Below are 19,877 nucleotides of genomic sequence, written 5' to 3'. Positions count from 1 at the left end.
CTAAATAACTTGTCCACATTCCCCTGGCAGAGCATGGGGCCAGAATCACAGCTGCCTGACAACCCACTCACGCCCCGCCTCTCAGACATACTGTCCCAATGGCTGAGAGTGTATGTCCCATGCCGGGGAGAGACAGCAGGTGCAGTCCAAAGGGCACTGGGCTGGCACTCAGTGAGGGCTGGTTTCAAGCTGTTCCCCCAGGTAGGAGCTGTCTGACTGGGGGTAGTCCCTTCCCCTTGGCCTCTTGAGCCGAATTACACAGTGCCGATGGTAACGCTTACCTCTCAGGGCTCCCCTGGGACAAGGTGACATGGCTGGGCGGGCCGGTATCCTGGAGGTTCAGAACTCACACGTGTCAGTGGTTCTCCATCCTGTTCCTTGTGTGTCCTGAGGGCACAGGGGAGGAGACAGGCTAGGCTTAGGTCTCAGACCTCGGGAAGCCAGACCTTTCCTGTTTGGGGGACCAGGGTCTCATGATCTAGAACCTGTCTCTGTGAGGGAGTATCTGTCTTGGGGGGAGCAGCAGTGGGCAGTCGTGTCACAGAGTGACCTTGGGGGACGTGCTCAAGACCCCAAATCTCTCTTCGATGTGAACTTTCCAACATGGCATTCCTCTACCCTCTAGAAAACATACAGTCTTTCCAGGACCTCGCCACCGCTGGCCGGTATATGATGGTATTTGGAAAAAGAAAAAGAAGAATCTGCCTTTGGTGGTAGCCTGGCTGGGTTGTGATGGCCAGGTGGAGCTGTTCTGCAGGGGGTCGGAGGAGAGAAGCCCATGCAGCGTCTCCCTCCACGCTCTCAGTGGACGGCTGAGGAGGAACAGCAGGAGGTAGAGTATCAGTCCTTTCCCCACTGACCCACCTGACCCTGTCCCCTTCATTGCCTGTCCATCAGCATCTTCTTGCTGAGATGGTGGCAGAATCACGACCACAAAAGAACTTGAATTGTGACCTGGGGGAGGGGGCAGTTGCTGCTTCTAGCTCAGTTTCCAAACTTCCGGCTGCTCATCCAACTCTTGGGTTTGGAGCAGGGAGGCCAGAAGACTCGGGAGTGGTAGCTGGGAGCCGGGCAGTTACCCCTCTTCTCCACCAGCAGCCCTCCTGGATTGGAACTGGGGTGTGGGATCCTCAGCACCTGGTCACCGGCAGCTTCCCAGAGCCTAGGATGCTCACCCTTCCTCCTGCTCCTTCTCCACACCTCTCCCCACCCGCTTTCCCCCATTTAGAAGCTGCTCATAGCCCCTCTTCCAGATAGAAGGAAGTAACTGCAAAATGCCTTTGTTGATTACAGTTTATACATTTCGTCAGAAGCTGGGAATTAAGCTCTCAAACACCACAAAATGAAAGCTTGCGGATCTCCCAACCAATCCATAAATGTAGGCTGACTCATCCATTTGTTTCCTACCCGCCCCTACCCCACCCCCACCCCACCCCTCCACCTTTGGCCCCCTCCCCAGCCCTTGTCTTCTTTCTTCTCCTGGATCTGGAACAGAGCTGAGGTCTTGTTCAGCCTCATTCCACGCTGAACAATGCAGAGGCATGGAACGTCCCTGTTTGCAGGAAAACAAGAGGAGGTCCGTTGCACTTGAGTTTGGGAACCTCCCAAAGACTGTTCGTCATTCATCCCTCCAAAGGAAAACAGACCAGAAGTGCTCGGTTCCACACAGAGCAGAAGGAACGCCTCAGTCTGTGATTTGGTTTTAAGCGCTGTGTCTGTATGCCTGGGTGATGCTGAATTCTGGGACTGATTTCCTTCCAGGTGTGAGTCGAGATAAAATGGTCCTAATTTTTCTGCTGTTTTCTGGTGTGAGGGCCCTGAGAAAGAATGGTTTTTTCTCTTGCTCTAGGTGGGAACTGATGCTTGTTGATGTAGTCTATGTTTAAAATATTTTGGCTTTGGAAAACTGTACTGATAGACTTTTCCTCTCATCAGGATGAATCTCGTCTTCCTTTCAGCCTCAGAGCCCATGGCTCTAACACAGTGTCCTTGTATGCTGGTGTGTTCCACAGGGACTCTGCTGTTTGTCTCCTGCTCTCCTGCATCAGATCCAAAGTTCCATGTGGGGAAGACCCATGTCCCACGCAGGTTGCTATTTAGCTGAGGATAACCGAGTACATTAGGTATGGTAGGCATTCAATGTGTGTTCAAGTGCATTGAATTCGGGAGGGTCACACAGAGAGGGGAGAGTGACCATCACAATGGCCATCCCTACAGCAGAGGCCCCAGGTTTAGACAGATGCTGCACAGACCACACCCTGTCTCTGCCCGTGGGCATTCCTGGCCAGAGATGTGATCTTGGGAGCAGGCACTTAGGCTCTAAGTACCCGGAGTTATTGCCGGAGGAGCAAGCTCTGGCCCAGCAGGGACAGAACTGGCTGCATCAATCACCAGCCCCCTTGACCTCATTCTGAGGAATGTCCCACGTGGCTCTTAGAGGGTTTCCAACAGCAGGGAGCCCGGGGACCCAATGCTTGTTTCTCGACACACTCTTTATTGGCGGCCCTCCCTTTCTGTTCCGCATCCCCTTGTGATGCTTTCCTGGGGTCTACTGCCACGTAAACCACGTTACCCACATTCGTGCCTGAGAGGACCACCCCTGGGGACCCCAAACAGAGGCCCTGAAAAATGTAAGAAGTGTGAGAGGTGACCCGCCAACCATGAGACCGAGGATCTATAAACAGAAACTTTCATCTCTGCTTTTCCAACAATGAGCTAGAGAGGGACAGACGAAAGGACACGGGGTTCTGTGACTGAGCCTCGAGCGTTCAAATGTGGGGCGAGGGAGGTCCTGCTCACGGCCAGGGCACGGAGCCAGTGCCTGATGGAAGGCTCCAAGTGGAGAAGTCCAAGCGGAGGTTTAGATCACGGAGGTGGGGGAAGGAGCTCACCGAGGACGTGACCAGCCAGTGTTTCAGATACACCAGGTGATCCAAGGAGGAGGATGAAGTTGTGGAAGAACAGTGGCCAGACACCTCTCCTGGAGAGAGGGGCGAGGAAGGGTCAGCGGTCACCGGGCACAGGAGGGTCGAGAGCCTGTGTTGGTTCGGGGGCAGTCGGGACATATCCGGCTGGGTCCAAGGGAGCAGGAGCAGAGGGCGCAGGAGAGGACTGAGCTCCACGTCCGTGCACCCTGTCGGGAACCCTGTGTGCGGCTCGGGTTCCGGGCCAGACACTTAGAACTTGTCTGGTCTGAGCTGCTTCCTACCCGTTTCTTAGTAAAAGTGTGTGTCGGTGTTACCTGTCTCCACTGAAATACGGCAAACCTAAGGGTGCAACCCAGTGTTTTCTCCATATTCATAGGCACAAGTGAAGCCGCAGCACATGCTCAGTCTTGTGACCAGACATGGCAGCCCCTGGCGTAAAGACAGGGCAGCCTGGCAGGTGATGGTACGGGGCTGTGTGCACCACAACCCTTTCTAAACGGCTGTCATTTGGTTAGGGTCGCAGTCCTGGGAGCCAGGTAAGTGTGTTCTGTTATGGGCACTGTGACATAGGCACTAAGTTGAAAACACAGATGTGAAAAAGGCAGATAGCTCCCTCACCGGGCGCGGCCCTTGGGCAGCCAGAGAGGAGGTTTGATTTCTTTTTCTGAAAGTGAAGCCAGGTCCCTCCCAAGACAGAAAGTGAAGAGAAACCATTATCCACTGGTTTTTTGCCTGCAGGAGCAGGCAGAAGGGGTTGGAAGACTTGACCCTGATCCAGCAGCTCTGGACCTTGCAGGAGTCACTTCCCCATGTACTCATTTCATTACCTGGGAAACCACGGGGATGTGAAGCCATCCCCAGTAGTCTCTGGAGTTCTGGGACCCGAGATGAGGTGGTTTGGTCTGGAGAGGCTGGGCTCAGGGGCTGGCCAGGGAGGACCTGCGTAGGAGGTCATGTTCTGTGGGGCACAGAGCGTGGCCTGAACACATCTGATTGACGCGGCCTCCGCAGAGAGGAGGATGTGAGAACCTTTCTGAAAATGCTGTTAATTGAGACTCTTTGGGGTCTGACTTCAGTTCCATTGATTGGCCTCCTTTCCCTTTTCTGATGCTGTTTATATTTCTGTAACCTCCCTGCCTCTAAATTACTACCATGTGTTCAAGTCTGAATAGGTATCATTGGTGTCAAACCTTCTTCCAACACCAGTGCCCCTCGGGTTGCTGAGCATCCTGGTCCCTCCACAGTCACAATCTGCCAGGGAGTCCTGTTCCTGCTGAAACTCAACACTGTGGATGCTGGCTTCCACCTACCCAGCAATCCATGATTCCAGAGTTCCCTCAGATGCCTTCTGCCAGCCGCGTCCTGTGACTGTGGAATCCGGGTGAAACTTTAGCAGCGAGCCCGGCTCCTGGCAAAGAGCTTGTGGCGATGGTCAGAGAGGAGATGGTTGGTCTCTGGTATCAATGTCAGGTTCACCATTCCTACAGACGTATGTGCGTGATTCCACGGAACGGAAGTAGATCCATTGTGCTCATGAAGGGGCAAGGTTCCGAGCCCAACTTTTCCCCCCACACGGCCAGCATGGCCACGCTTTCGGTGCCCCTGGTCTAACCTGACGGTGGGGCCAAGCAGCAGTTCTTTTTTCAACATTTTTTGGGACATCTCTTGTGTTCTCGGTGCTAGGGTCACACGAATGTTTGTGACGCTGCCTGGCCTCGAAGGAAAGTGGGCCTGCTTCTCTTGTGTGTGCTGACAATCAGGGGAATTAGAAAATGTGTGTGGGGTTCTTGTTCGCGTAGCAGGTGCCGCTGTTTTTTAGGAATCTAACAGCTCTCGCTGGGGCCCGTACATGTAACAGTACTCAGAGGTGTGTGACACTTTGCCCTTTATAAAGGGATTTTGCATGTTTGATTGCATTTGGTCTTCATGAAATCCTGAGCTGGGTTGCTAGCGTATCATTATCCTCAGGTTCCACTGGGAGAAACTGAGGCACAGAGAGGTCAGTGACCTGCCCAAGGTCAATAGTTAGGAAGAGGCAAAACCAAATCTCCCACCCTGACCAAGGATCGCTTCTATTTCACAAATTTCATGAACCTTCAGCCTCCTGTAGAGAAAGGCATGAGGGGTTGACCGTGATCCCATCCAGGGCAGACTTGGTCTTAGACATCTCAGGCCCCACCCTGTCCCACCCGCTTCAGCCCCCCGCCCCCTGGCCCCATCCCCAAACCCTAGCCCCGTGTTGGCTGTGCATCAGGATAATGCTGGTTTGTGGGTTCAAATTAAAGCCTTTTAATGAGAGAGAGAGAGAGCGAAGAGGTGAGTACCTTCCCACCTTCACATCCTCAGACTTGAAGGAATCTGATGATTACTCGGCTAGCTTTTCTGGCCCACCCACTGGCCCGGAATCACCTGTGAATGTTTGTGTGTAGGGAACATTTCATTTCCCAGCAGTTGGGGGGCATTCCTGGGGACACCACAGCCTGACGCAGGTGCCACTGAGCAGGCAAAGTCTTCATTCTCCTCACAGCCCATCTTAACCTCTGACCTAGGACAACTTGAAGGGCTCCCTTAAATAATCTGGACTTCGGGGCTGCTCCCAGCGACGAGCCAAGTGGACAGTTTTAACAACTTCCCTGTCAGCGTCACAGAGGCAGGGAAGGGGATGGGCACTGTTAATTGTCTTTCATAACCTGCACTATAGAGATAAGCCAGGTACCTGTCTCAAAGCCCAGGGCCCCAGAAAATGCCCCTTGGGTCCCTGTCTTCTGGACTCAGCGTTCAGCAGGGAAGTATTGATTGTAGGCTCAGTTAAGCACTTGTCCCAGTCTGAGACCATGAGACCACAGGTGCTCGACTTTAAGAAGTCTGGGTAACCTCATGCAGGGACACGGGGTGGTTTCCTGTTTTGTACAAGATGGGCTTTAGTTTTTCTCTGAGGTCTACCGGCGTGGCACCACGGTCCTTTGGTGGGTGCCCACGGACCTGAGCCAGCTGACTTATATCCAGCAAGTGCAGAATTTATTTCGGATGAGCCTCTGTTTCCTGTGCTGCCCGTTGGCAGGGACAATTACTTGGTAACAATGACTCTGATGGCAGTCCTCTCTGGCAGCTGCTGGGGAAGAGATGTAATTATCTCCTCCCACCCCTCACCCTTGCAGAACGGGGCTCAGAGAGCTTAAAGAGAGGGACTGGAGACATGGGAACAACTTGAGAGAACTTTCTTCTGTCCACTTCCAGCTCGCTGGCTTGAACTCCACACGCGCCGTACCTTTGCAGAAGCCCGAGACGATGCAAGCCGAAGGCCTCTGGGAGGAGATGGGGCCAGGCAGACAGTGCACACTGCCACCCACGGCACACCGCCACCCAGGGCACACCGCCCCATAGGGCACACCACCACACAGTGCACACCGCCACACAGGGCACACCGCCACACAGTACACACCGCCTCACAGGGCACACCGCCCCATAGGGCACACCGCCACCCAGGGCACACCGCCACCCTGTGCACACCACCACACAGGGCACACCGCCACACAGTGCACACCACCCCACAGGGCACACTGCAACACAGTGCACACCGCCCCACAGGGCACACCGCCACACAGTGCACACTGCCCCACAGGGCACACTGCAACACAGTGCACACCACCACACAGGGCACACCGCCACACAGTGCACACCGCCCCACAGGGCACACTGCCACACAGGGCACACCGCCCCACAGGGCACACCGCCACACAGGGCACACCGCCCCACAGGGCACACCACCACACAGGGCACACTGCAACACAGTGCACACCGCCACACAGGGCACACCTCCACACAGTGCACACCGCCCCACAGGGCACACCGCCCCACAGGGCACACCGCCACACAGTGCACATCGCCACACAGTGCACACCGCCCCACAGGGCACACCCCCACACAGGGCACACCGCCACACAGGGTACACCCCCACACAGGGCACACCCCCACACAGGGCACACCCCCACACAGGGTACACCGCCACACAGGGGTCAATTCCTCTGGTCCCAGCCAGGAGCCTGCCAGGGCCACTTCTCTCTTCCTGAGGGGACGGGGTGGAATTGCAGGGTGAATTTTCTCCTGGACAGTTTGGGAGAGGAGTTTGAGGTGGAGGATACGCGAGTACGTACGGAAGTTTAAATCTGGATGAGTCCCGCAGATGGGTGGTCTTAGGCCTTTCAGTCCTTTTCCCCCCTTGTAAGTGGACTCCTTGAAAAGTAAGGCACCATCTTCGGTTTTCCCAAAAGGGACTTGTGAGTCTTCTGCCAGGTTTGTGTGGAGCACAGCCATCTCTTGCCGTGTGGGGTTTGGATGTAGACAGGCCGAGTCAGTGGGCATCCCTGGTGTTTCCTGCTGTCCTCGGGGAGGCGGGGCAGAGCGGCACACGTGCAGGGGCCATTGGTGACACACTGAGCCAGTCCACCTGCACAGGACAAATACATAGGCCTATTTTTAGATGTCGCACACAAGCTTTAGGTGTGTTTTTAAAAAATCTGCTGGACATGTTCTGGTCTGGACCTTCTCCTGCTCATTGTAAATGATTCCATCAAACACGCTGATGAGAAATGGTTAGAGAGTCAGAGGATCTTTTTTTTTTTAAAAAAAATTATTTTTATTTATTTGTTCATTTTAGGGGGGGAGAGAGAGAGAGAGAGAGAGGAGAGGGGAGAAGCAGGAAGCTTCAACTCCCATATGTGCCTTGACTGGGCAAGCCCAGGGTTTTGAACCGGCGACCTCAGTATTCCAGGTCGATGCTTTTATCCACTGCGCCACCACAGGTCAGGTGTCAGAGGATCTTAAGAACACATTTGAGGCCCTGGCTGGTTGGCTCAGCAGTAGAATGTCGGCTCGGTGTATGGAAGTCTAGGGTTCAATTCCCAGCCAGGGCACACAGGAGAAGCACCCATCTGCTTCTCCACCCCTCCCCCTCTCCTTCCTCTCTGTCTCTCTCTTCTCCTCCCACAGCCGAGGCTCCATTGGAGCAAAGTTGGACCAAGTGCTGAGGATGGCTCTATGGCCTCTGCCTCAGGTGCTAGAATGGCTCTGGTTGCAGTGGAGCAACGGCCCAGATGGGCTGAGCATCGCCCCTTGGTGGTTATGCTGGGTGGATCCCAGTCGGATGCATGCAGGAATCTGTATCTCTGCCCCCCCCCCCATTTCTCACTTCAGAAAAATACAAAAAAATAAAAGAACACATTGGAATTCATCCCATAACAGCCTGAGACCAGCTTTTGTTGTTAAACCCTGTCTACTGTTCCTCATCCCTACCTCAGTCCTGAAACTGACACAGTGGACTGGCCATGATTTCCGGGGAGGGAGGGTGTAACATCCCCCTCCCCACCCTCCTCTTCTTTGGTCCTGGTCCCAGGCTTCCATTGTCACTAAAGTTGCACAGTCGGTTCTCACCATGTTCTCCAGCCCATCTCCCCCCAGGAGTCGTGGCTGGTCCGATGTGTGGCTGCCGGCGGGGGCCACAGAGAGAGACTCTACCTTACAGGCCCTGCAGGTCCTGGGATGGAGTGGCCGGCATCTCCGGGGGTCACGTGGCTCCATGAGGGGCACTGGCATGTGGAGTGATGGTTCCTGCGTAGAGTTGGGAATGTTAGCTGATGCAGGTAGGGCTGTGTTCGGGTGAGGGGGGGAGGGTGACTCTGCACAAAGGTGCTGTCCTCCTGCCTGGATGACCAATGCCATTAAAGCACTGTCCCTTTCCACTTGCTTCACGGCTGTGACAGAAGGCACCAGCCTTTCCCCGAACCCCCCAGAGCGGAACCTACACAATAACCCGTTAAGTTTCTGATGTTCTCAAACTGTGAGGAGAGCCCCCCACACCCTCGCTGTCCCGTTAGAATGCAGGTTCTGGCTCTGCAGCTCTGGGGCTGGGCCAGAGGCTCTGCATTCCTAACAAGCTCCCAGAACATCTGTCTGTCTCATCCATGGGCCACACTTTGAGTCGCTCCATGAGAGGCAGCCTTGGGCGCGCCCCCTGTCTGGGACCTACATTAGATCCTTTGCACTTTAAGAAACAGAACTGTTACTAATTTTAAGAATCATGTGACCCTGGTTGGTTGATTCAGTGAATAGAGCATTGGCCTGGCGTGTGGACATCCTGGGTTCTATCCCCAGTCAGGACACACAGGAGAAGTGACCATCTGCTTCTCTCCCTGCTCTTCTCCCCGCCTTCTCTTTCTCTTCCCCTCTCTCAGCCAGTCCCTTGATTGGTCTGAGTGTCAGCCTCAGGTGCTAAGAATAGCTTGGGTGATTCAAGCATCTGCCCCAAACAGGAGTTGCTGGGTGAATCTTGGTTGAGATGCATGTGGGAGTCTGTCTCTCCCCTCCTCTTGCTTAAAAAAAAAAAAGAAGAATCATGTTGTTGACTATTTAACATAGTTATTTATAGAGCATATTTTATAAAAAATGCTATTGTACATTTTTCCCTAATCAAAGCATTTAAGTGTATGACTCGCTGCATAGTGACCCCTGGTTAGAATTGTGAATGTGGGTCCTCTCAGTCCCAGAACAAGTGATCTTATCCGGGAACACTCATATTTGGGGTGATCAGCAGTCATGTTCCCTTAGTACTGACAACGAGGCCACTGTGGGTCTGGGACAAGCGTCAGCCCGCGGCCTGTGGCCTTTTTCCGCCTAAGTGCGCACGTCCCTTGGGGTCTGCTTATCCAATGGTCCTGTGCCTGCCTCTTCCCTTAAGGGGTGGGTGACTTACAAATAATTTTCTGTGTTCTCCACTAAAATGATTCTAGTTTCCAATGCGTGAGGGTGCGGTGGGAGTAGGGTGGGGAGCCGGGTTCCCACACCCCCCATTAACCCTCGGACACCAGCTGGGTATCCTACAATTCCACTCAGTTCTGACACTGTCCACCTGGAGGTAGCAGCAGATCCCACTGGTCAAGGGCTCAGTCCCACAGGACTGTCCACACCTTCTTGACCACCCCTCTCTTCAGCAGGAGATATTACCTGCACTCCTGATCGAAGGTTCCAACGACCCTGCCCTGCATTCCATTAATTTGCTCTAGTGGCTCACAGAGCTTGGAGAAGCAGTCAGATGGGCAGAGATGCCCGGGGCAGGGGTGTGGGAAGAAGGGGGCTGGGCTTCCATGCTGGCCCCACTGGCCACTTTCCCGACCTCTACCTGTCTTCACCAACCTGACATCTGTCAGGCTTTTGGCTTTTTGTGGAAGCTCAATTACATAGTCCTACTTGATTTAAGTCACTGAACTCAGCTCCAATCTCTCTCCCTGGCTTGTGACCCTGTGCTCAAGCTGGTGAGCCCGTACTCAAGCTGCAGGACCCCACACTCAAGCCGGCGACCTCGGGGTTTCAAACCTGGGACCTCAGTGTCCTAGGTTCTATTGACTGCCACCGCCAGTCAGGCTAAATTAAATGGAACTTCAGAAATAAAATGAGTCGAACCGTGGGGCGGATTGACGGTGGGTTCTGGGCATGTAGCACTCCGGACAAGGGGCTAGGCGGGGGAGAAATGACAGGAATGGGTGAGGAAGGGGTTCAGGGGAGGGAGGTGTTTCAGATCCACAGGGATGCGGGGCAGAAGGGGTCACCCAGAAAATACTGGCCCATGGGGAGCAGTTAGTTGGGGGGGCTCAGTGCATGGGGCTAGCGAGGGAGGGGCTGGAGAGACCCAGGAAACAGGAGCTGGACAGTCTCCCGTACTTGTCACTCCCTGTGGATGCCCAGTGACTGAACCCCTCTCTTTCCAGGGGGATTCCCAGCCGGAGGAGGCAGAACCTTCTCTCCAGAGAAGATGAATACGGCAGGCCCATGTTCTCTCAGCCCACTTGGGAGCGAGGCCTTGGGCACGCTGACTTGGACTCCCCCAATCAGAACTGTCTTCCCTGCACTCTGACTCAGAGCAGACCCAGGTTCCTGGTGGACCCTTCTGGTGACACCTTGTGTAGTTGCTAGAGGCAATGGGGAGCGTGGCCCCAGACCCACACCCACACCCTGTGCATGGTGCTGGTGGAGAGTCTGTGCCCAGCGGTAGTATAGCGCCTCACAGGACCAGCCCCAGGGTCTGGGGTGGATCTCATTCTGCTGGAGAGCCCCCGAGCCTGGCTCCACTCTGTCCCGGGAATGTGGACCCTCCCATGTGCTCCCCTAACTCCCTTGTCTGCTTAGATGACCACAGCTTGGGGTCCACGGGCTGCAGCTTCAGACCCTGATGGACACAGTGGAGGCTCTGGACTCTGCCGGCTTCAGGTAGCCCTAGACAGCAACTCACATACTTCACCTCTCTCTGAACTTTGATTTTCTTATTTGAACCATTTGGGAAGTGCTGCTTCTGACTTGTGGGATTTTGGAGAGAATTCAAGAGAGGGCATAGAGGTGCCCGCCTTCTTCACACTCAAGGATAATTCCCACGGTGGACCCAACAAAATGGAGGGAAGGAGGCCAGTGCCTGGTCCCGTCCCTGGCAGCTTACGGAGGAGGTGCAAGCAGCTGGTACCCCCTCCTTTGAGGTCTCGAGGCTGCATGCAGCTGCGTGCTTTGCTTGCAAGTGTGTGTCTGACTCACGGCGTCCGTTTGTGAACGCCGGGCAGGAGAAGCTGTCTGTGTCCTGGTCACTTTCACTGCACCGTGTTCAGTCGGTCTGCATCCTAGTTATCACGCACCAATTGTCCTTTCTACGTGGGACCTTCCTCTCATGGGATGAGGACCTTGATTTCCTCAAATGGGACTGAACTACAACTCCAGTGCCTCTCTCGGCAGCTGGGATTTTGGTCCTAAGGGCAGCTCCCAGACCCTCGTCCATTGGGATACAAGCTCAGGTCTGCATCTTAGGAGATTGCCCCACTCTACTTGGTTTTGCAGTAAAGTAGCATGAACAGTGATTCCCAAGGAGAAGCCCCCAGGGCGCTGTCCCCCCAGGTGGACATGCGGGCTCCCTGCCTGGACCTAGTTGTCTCCCCTCTGTGGGGAGCCGGGTATCAGAGGGACCTGGGTCCAGCGGGAAGGGTCCAGCTGACGGAGCTCTGAGAACAGGGCAGCTCAGCCCAAGGAGAGCCGAGTGAGTTCTCGACTTCCAAGCAGACACTTCTCAGGGGTGGGAGAAAAAGGAAAGAGACCAAGATGCAGAGTCTGGCTGCCACTGGCCAGAGTCACCCGGGCAGTGATGTTCAGGGGGTTTCTGCAGCCACTGTTGTTTCCACTGCTATGGCAACCACAGGATAAATATGCTACGCCCAGTGCAGGTGCACTCGGGTCGCGTGGGTCTATTTTTCCCAAACAGCCCCAGCTGGCCTGGAGACACTGAGCCCGGGGCCCCTCCCGAGATGGCTGGCTGGACGTGTTGGGATGTGGAGATTGAAATGTGGCCACTCCGAATTCAGGAGGCATGGCCCTTGGGGACCCTCCCTGTTGCTGTGAGAAAGCTGGGCAGAGGCTTGGCTGGGTCACTGGGGTCTCCTGCCTGAGCCCACCTGGCTCTCTGCCACCCACAGCTGCAGCCCCAGTGGTTGCATCCTGGATCCTGTGGAGGACACTCAGAGCTGGGTCACTGTGGGACTCACTGCTCCGCCCTGGGGCTCTGATGACAAGCTGCAGCGGGCAGCTGAGAGGGTGTCAGGGCTCTCTCGCTTGAGCTGGGGGAGTTGTGCTCATACAGCCACCGTGCTATGCACTTCCCCAGGGGCTGTTCCTTCATAAGGGGTCCAGGGCCCAGGGGGTGTGGCAGTCACTGGTTCAGCTTTCTACCCCTGTCCTTACCCCTGATGGGGAAAGAGTCACACCTCCTACAAAGACTGGTAAGGGGGGTGTTTCTGTGAAAGCGCCTTGGCGGCACAGGGCACACAGCAGGTGCTCAGTTCCTCGGGCTTAGCCCCTTGCCTCGGGGCCGGTCCAGAGGCCTCCGTTTCTGGTGCACTTAAACATCTCTGAGCTTACCGCTGGGCCCATCCTCTACCAGAAGTTCCAGAACTGATGCCGTTGGCGCCGCGTCCCGGGCCCATCGCCTCCTGCCCAGATTCCTGTAGTTGCCTCAGAACCGGGCTCCCGATGGCCTGGACTGTTCGGGCTGTCCCTTCCCACTGAGCAGCCAGTCACTTTGCGACACTATTCTTCAGGCGGCGTCTGTCTGTGGTCAGGGCGTGCCAAGCGTGCAGTCGCATTCTGAGCCTGCCTATCAGGGGACCCTCCCCGATGGCCGCTCTGCCTTCTCCGCCCTCCCTGTTCCTTCGACAGCACCTGCTCCGGCCTTCTGCTGCCTCTCGGGTCCACCAAGCATGCTCCTGCCCCAGGACACTGGTGTGCATGTTTCCTCTGCTTGGCTGCTCTTCCCTCTGGTATCTTTACGGCTGGTGCCTCGCTGACCCTGGCTGCCTGCACCTGTCACCTTGTCCATGAGTGCTTCCCTGACCACCTGTCTGAAACATCCCTCCCAATCTCCATCACGTCCCATCCTCCTGCTTGCTTTCTTTGAATCCCTTATCATACCCTGAAACACATATGCATATATGCACTTACATGTTTCTGCCTCATCTACCAGAATGTCAGCTCCCTGGGCAGGGAACTTAGTTTCTTCCCCACGTAATCAGCACTGCCCAGACCACCGCCTGGCTATAGTGAGTGTGGGCCGGTGGACGTGAGTTACACCGATCAGTGAATGGGATAGAGAAAGGGAGAGATGCACACTTACTTAAATAATATGCATTCAGTTAAAATCTCCATACTTAGCCATCTTTTGAAGAAACATTTCCGTAGGGATCTATTTTGGAGCGGCATTTTTGTTAGTGTGGTGTTTTGCTGTGACCAACATGGTAGCAGCTTCTGTGCAGCTCCCCCTGCCCTCCACCAGATGATGAGCAGTCTGGTGGCCGCAGTCTGGGCACCGGGGTGGAAGGTCCATGTGGAGGGGCAGGACCCCAGCTGAGTGCCATGGGGTGTGTTGATGGCAGTGACCGAGGCAGGGCTGTGGAAGGGAGGGATGGAGGCGTGTAGAGCTCTGGAACAGGCAGAAGGATGACAGGAGTGCATTTGAAACCATTTCCTCCAAGGAGCCCCCATGGGTGTGGCAATTAGCATCCACCCACAGAGAGGTAGATTCAGGTCTCCCCCAACAGGGGAAGGGACTCATCTTCCATCGGGACACTCTCGTGTGACATGGTAACTTTCTCTAGGTGCCAGTTGCTCCTGGTGACCCTCGGGGTTCTTTCTCCACTTCCTTCTATTTCTCATTCAGTCTCCCTGCTGAGATAAGGCTAAGATTCACTTGCAGGAATGTGAGGACATGAAGGGGGGAAAAAAAAAGCTGTGACCTTGAATTTCCCCAAACTGAACACACCCCGAGTTGCATCCGGAATTGGCCAGCCCAAGGTAGGGACCCCTGTGAAAAAAACACTGGCAGGAATCGCCTGTCCGTGGAAACAGGCTTCCACCCAACTGGGAAGCGGAAAGGAAAGGCCAGAGCAGCAGCTAACACAACACAGGGCGTGCCAAAACCACCCTGCCCTCTCTCCCCCTTCAGTGCAGCAGCCGCCCTTCCCAGGAGCAAGTGACTTGTTCTGCCCCTCCTGCAAAGCACCCCTGGCCTGGTCCCTGCCCGCAGGGCACCCATGCCCCACTTTGCACGCACAGAGCCCAAAACCTCACAAGTTCTGCTGAGAGCACAACAATCGATCTGTAGCCGGCCGCAAATCTCATGCTTGCTTGTGGCCCGTGCTCCCCGCACCACCAGCAGCTGCTGGCGTTTAATGAGGAGGCGGCACCAGCTCGGAGACAGAGTCCTGTGTGCTTTGTTGGCGCATTTTGCAGCTGATTTGAGAGCAAGAAAGGAACAAAACCGATCTGATGTCTTTACTCCGGGGGATCAGCCACATCCTTCCTCGGGCAGGAAGAGCAGGTGACTGGGACGCCGGACGTTTGGCAAGCTGGTGGCTTTCCTGCATTGGCATGCTTTGCAGGGGTTTTCATGAAAAGACAATGACCTTCAGAGAAAACAATGACCTTTGCAGAGATCGCTAAACCCTGGCAAGTTGGCGGGGCGCTCCATTCCAAAAGCATTCTTCTTGCCTTTCCCAACAGAGTTGAACAACTGGAAAGAAAGGAAGGAACTTCTTTTTTTTTTTTTTTAAATTACACCCAAGTTTTTGGCAAGCCTTGGGTGTTCTTCCCCACCCTGTAATTATGGCAGAAGTAAACAGTCAGAGAGGATCAAATTGCAGCCTGCTGCTTCGTTCATTCGTTTGGTAAGAGGTGCCGGGTGGGGCTGCTGCTTGTGCAGACCTGTGCCTGGAGACAGGGCAGCCGCTCCTGGGGCGCTCTGCTGCGCCCCCAGGTCTGACGCACGGAGATGAAGACCTGAGCATTGGCAGCGGAGTGACAGGAAAGGCTGAGTCATCGGGGACATCACCCGAAGAAAGGAAAAGTTTCTTCTTCCTTCGAAGCCGCCCCCCTCCCCGCCAACGCTGAACCCTTCCGCATCTTTGGAGGCGTCACCTGGATGGTGCTGGCCGCCTTGGGCCTGAAGAACCTGAAGAACTCTGTGCCGAACCGAAGTGCATGTGCAGACGCTTCGTCGGGCTGGCTTGGCCTGTGTCCTGCTTCTCCTGCTCGCTCATCAGCTGCGTGGCTCGGACACATTACTTACCTTCTGGAAGCTTCAGTTTTCTCAGCTCTGAAAAGAGAATAATGCTTACCTGAGAGGTTGCCCGTGAGGCTCACACGGAACACCATAAGGAGGTGGCCCCAGGGGACCACTTAGCCCGATGCTGCACGTGTCAAGAGTTCACTTTTAGTCTTGTTGAGTTGTGTCCCTTGTATGGATGGGCTGCCTTTTGTGTATCCATTCACCTGTGGCTGGGCATTCGGGTGCTCCCAGTTTGGGCTGTCACCAATAAAGCTGCTCCCATCCTTGTTGTCATGTGTGGACTTGGTATTTCTTTCTTTTTGGGCCAGTAGTTAGGGGTGGAATGACTAGATCGTGCAGGAGGGGTAGGCACAACTTGTAAAGAAACTGTCAAACTCTCTTCCAAAGTGGTTGTGCCGCCTTACACTCCCATCGGCAGTGTAGGGGCGTTCCGGCTCTTCCACGCCCCCGCCCACAACGAGGCGTGGGCCAGTCTCTCACACTTGACCCACTGTGACCCTGGTGGACGGTTCCTATGGACGAGGGCCGCCAGGCAGACACTCGGGGGAGCGTTTTGTGCAGCCATTCATGCGTTCATTGTGCACAGGCCCAGAGCATGGCTGGTATCTGAGGACCCGTGGTTGCGGGATTCCATCTTTGGTGTACAGTCGGTTGCAGCTGACTCAGAAGAAGAAGTGAACATTGGGCAGCAGAAGCAGCCAGAAGACCACTGCCACGGACCCCGTCACTTCCTTCACCCCTCTCTCATGATGTCATTACTTCACCTATGAGGCCAGTATTGACCCTGGTCCATATCACCATGAGTGGTGATTACTGATAATAGAAAGCATCCTAAGATTGGAGGAAACGCTATTAACTTCGTCCCGTGTTTATCATAATGAGGTTCGTGAAAATGTTCACAGTTTCTTAGGGCCACACAGTGACAACTCACATGAGACATTGAACTCTAACCTTAGCTCTAGAGAATTAGCTTTATTTTCCCTGAACAGATGGTTCGTTTTCCCCTGAAGGACCCTGCGACTTGTGGTGTTCCTTTTTTCAGACCGGCCACCCAGAACGCAGGGCTGCCCGCGTCTGACCTCCCGTCCACGGCAAGTTCGTCAGGAATCGATGCTGTATGCCGGGCGGACAAACGAACCAACTCCTGCTCCAGCTCCCCGTCCTGTTTGGTGTTCTATTTGCTTCAACGTCCTTAGTCATTAAAAGATTTTAAATTTAATGGTTTTATCTGTAAAAAATATCTGCTCACCATCAAACTTTAGAGTGCATATATTATATCTTCTCTCACCCCTGCCCACAGCATGTGGTCCCCTACCCCCAGAGGCCAATCCTGGGACCTATGTGTGGCATGTTTTCCAGAGATGATTGATGCACACACAGGCGTGCTTGTAGGGGTGTGTGGCACACCTGTGTTGGCAGCTTGTCCAACAAGTTGGAGTGGGCAGGGTATAACCAGAAAGTAACTTTGTGCCTGTTTGTCGTGACTCTGTTTTATTTATTTATTTATTTATTTATTTATTTATTTATTTATTTATGAAATGAGAGGTGGGGAGGCAGTCAGACAGACTCCCGCATGTGCCTGACTGGGATCCACCTGGCATGACCACCCAGGGGCGATGTTCTGCCCACCTGGGCCATTACTCCGTTTCCACCGAAGCCATTCCAGCACCTGAGGCAGAGACCATTGAGCCATCCTCAGCGCCTGGTTCAACTTTGCTCCAATGGAGCCATGGCTGCTAGAGGGGAAGAGAGAAACAGAGAGGAAGGAGAGGGGGAGGGGTGGAGCAGCAGATGGGTGCTTCTCCTGTGTGCTCTGGCTGGGAATTGAACCCGGGACTTCCATATGCCGGGCCGATGCTCTATTGCTGAGCCAACTGGCCAAGGCCTCATTGTGACTCTTGAGATGGACTGTTGTTCTGTTGTCTGCCCAGGGTGATGTCTCCAGCACACTTCTTAGTTTTTCTGGTCACTCTCAGGTGTGAATAGATAGTGTCCCTTCCATTTAAACAGTAGGATTAACATAGGATCAAATCATCAATCTCTTCTCTCAGTGAACACCTCACTCGCCTAGGTGGGGCCTGTCTGGGCTCCTGTGCCTGGGGACAGGCACCTCCCATGTTCATAGCTCTGCTGTTCCACAGTCTCCTTCCAGGGCCAAGGAGGGGGAGGGTGGCATGCACCTGTGGCAGGCTTCAGAGCAACCCCAGGCCCCTCAGCCACCCCACCTGCAGGTGTGTGGAGACCCAGGTGAGCTGGCAGTCTGGGAGTTTGTCTCCACTCTACTTGTGGCCGGTGACTGACTAGAATGGAGCAAAGCCTCACTCCCTTACTGCAAAATGGGACTGATTCTGAGACAGCTCCCCAAGGACCGGGCTCAGGCTGGGGCCTGTGCCAGAAATCTCATCCTGCCTGGCTTCTCCTCTCCCGTCCCCCCCCTCCTCTGCCTCCGCCTCCCACCAGATCCTCTGAGTGCACTCAATAAATCACTGACTTTGCATGAGCCCAACCTCGGACAGCAGCTGTTCAGACAGAGTCTCATGGGACAGGCTTGGAAGTCCCTCACGAAGGCCCTCCAAACACATCTCTCTTGTCACGCGAGGCCTGCCAGGAAAGGGCCACCTACCGCCTTCCCCTTGTGTGCTTGTTCCTGAGCCACCCCTCGGACTCCTGGTCGGGGTCTGGTCGTAAAAAAGAGCACAGCAGGTGTCATCGGTTACGTCACACGTACGTGCTCAGGTTGCACAACATTTCCCTCTGTCAAAGAAACAAATGCCTACCTAGGATCTCTAGGATCTCGTTCTCCCTCCGTTAACTGGATGAAATAGGCAAGATAACCAGCAGTGCTTATAATGAGGCCTTCAGCCACTTCCCCGTGTGAAAACTACGGTTACTGGGTTCCTGCGTTTTCAAACCTGTATCGTATTTATGTCTCTACTTGTGGATGATGAAATTCGTGCCTCACTCTTTCCTTGAGGACTTTGCATGGCTTTACTGTCTTCTAGACTGACTTTTTTTTGTACTTTCTGTAAGTGACTTGATACTTTTTTCAGGATAAAATGGTTGTAGTTTTTTTTTTTAATCTCTGAAGTTAATGGAATATCAATTGTTCTGTGATTTCCCCTCCAGGGACAAGATGGATGGTATGACGCACAGACACAGAAATGATTGTTATGAAAGGAGACGTTAGTACTCACAGATCCGAGCACACCGGTTTGCACGGGGCCACGTAGGAAAGTGATTGGGCGGCTCAGGGCCGAGAAGAGGAGCTGGAGTATGGTCCAGAGCCTTCCCTGGGGTTTTCTGGGAACGAATGGGTGAGGAAAGGTGGGTAGCTGAGTGAGTTCAGGATTGGATAACGTGAATCATATTGGTGACTCTGGGCAGTAGTAATGGTCCCCAGTTGTCTGGTACCTCATCCTGGGATTTAGGGGTTGGAGAACATCGACTTGGTGTGTGAGAGTTTGATAAAGGAGACTTTTGGAGGTGCAGGTTCTGGATTATATCAAAGACGAGCTCCCAGGGGAGTTGTTTGCTGTCTCAAGAAATTAGCTAGCCCTGGGAAGGGGCATCTCTCTAGGATCAAAGTCTCAATGCCAGAGCATAAAGAATCCGTATGTGTCTTGTAGAAACGGACTGGGGGGCGGACGGGGGATCAAGTTACAGCGTTCTGTCTACAAGTCAGATCTGAAGAAATCAGCACCAAACACGCAAGTGTCACTGGTACTGGGGGCCCTGAGGATTTTCCTGAATGTTGCCCCAAAGCCAGGAGGACCATCTTGGCTTCATCCTGATCCTTTTGAACATAATATGCAGAACTCACTTAAACACGATGGCTCTCTTGCAGTGGGATAACCCTTTCCTCTTCAGACGGATGTGTTTTCTGAACGTATCCGTCTAATTATATGAATTTGTTAACACGAAGATTTGCCAATTATCTTCTAAAAATTAAAAAAAAAAAGGGCTTCTTCAAAGAGTGAGGACAGGCCCTGGCCGGTTGGCTCAGCGGTAGAGCGTCGGCCTGGCATACGGGGGACCCGGGTTTGATTCCCGGCCAGGGCACATAGGAGAAGCGCCCATTTGCTTCTCCACCCCCCCTTCTTCCTCTCTGTCTCTCTCTTCCCCTCCCGCAGCCGAGGCTCCATTGGAGCAAGGATGGCCCGGGCACTGGGGATGGCTCCTTGGCCTCTGCCCCAGGCGCTAGAGTGGCTCTGGTCGCAGCAGAGCGACACCCCGGAGGGGCAGAGCATCGCCCCCTGGTGGGCAGAGCATCGCCCCTGGTGGGCATGCCGGGTGGATCCCAGTCGGGT

This window comes from Saccopteryx bilineata, chromosome 1 (assembly GCF_036850765.1).
Source record: "Saccopteryx bilineata isolate mSacBil1 chromosome 1, mSacBil1_pri_phased_curated, whole genome shotgun sequence".
Taxonomy (NCBI): Eukaryota; Metazoa; Chordata; class Mammalia; order Chiroptera; family Emballonuridae; genus Saccopteryx; species Saccopteryx bilineata.
This window is presented reverse-complemented; position numbering follows the sequence as displayed.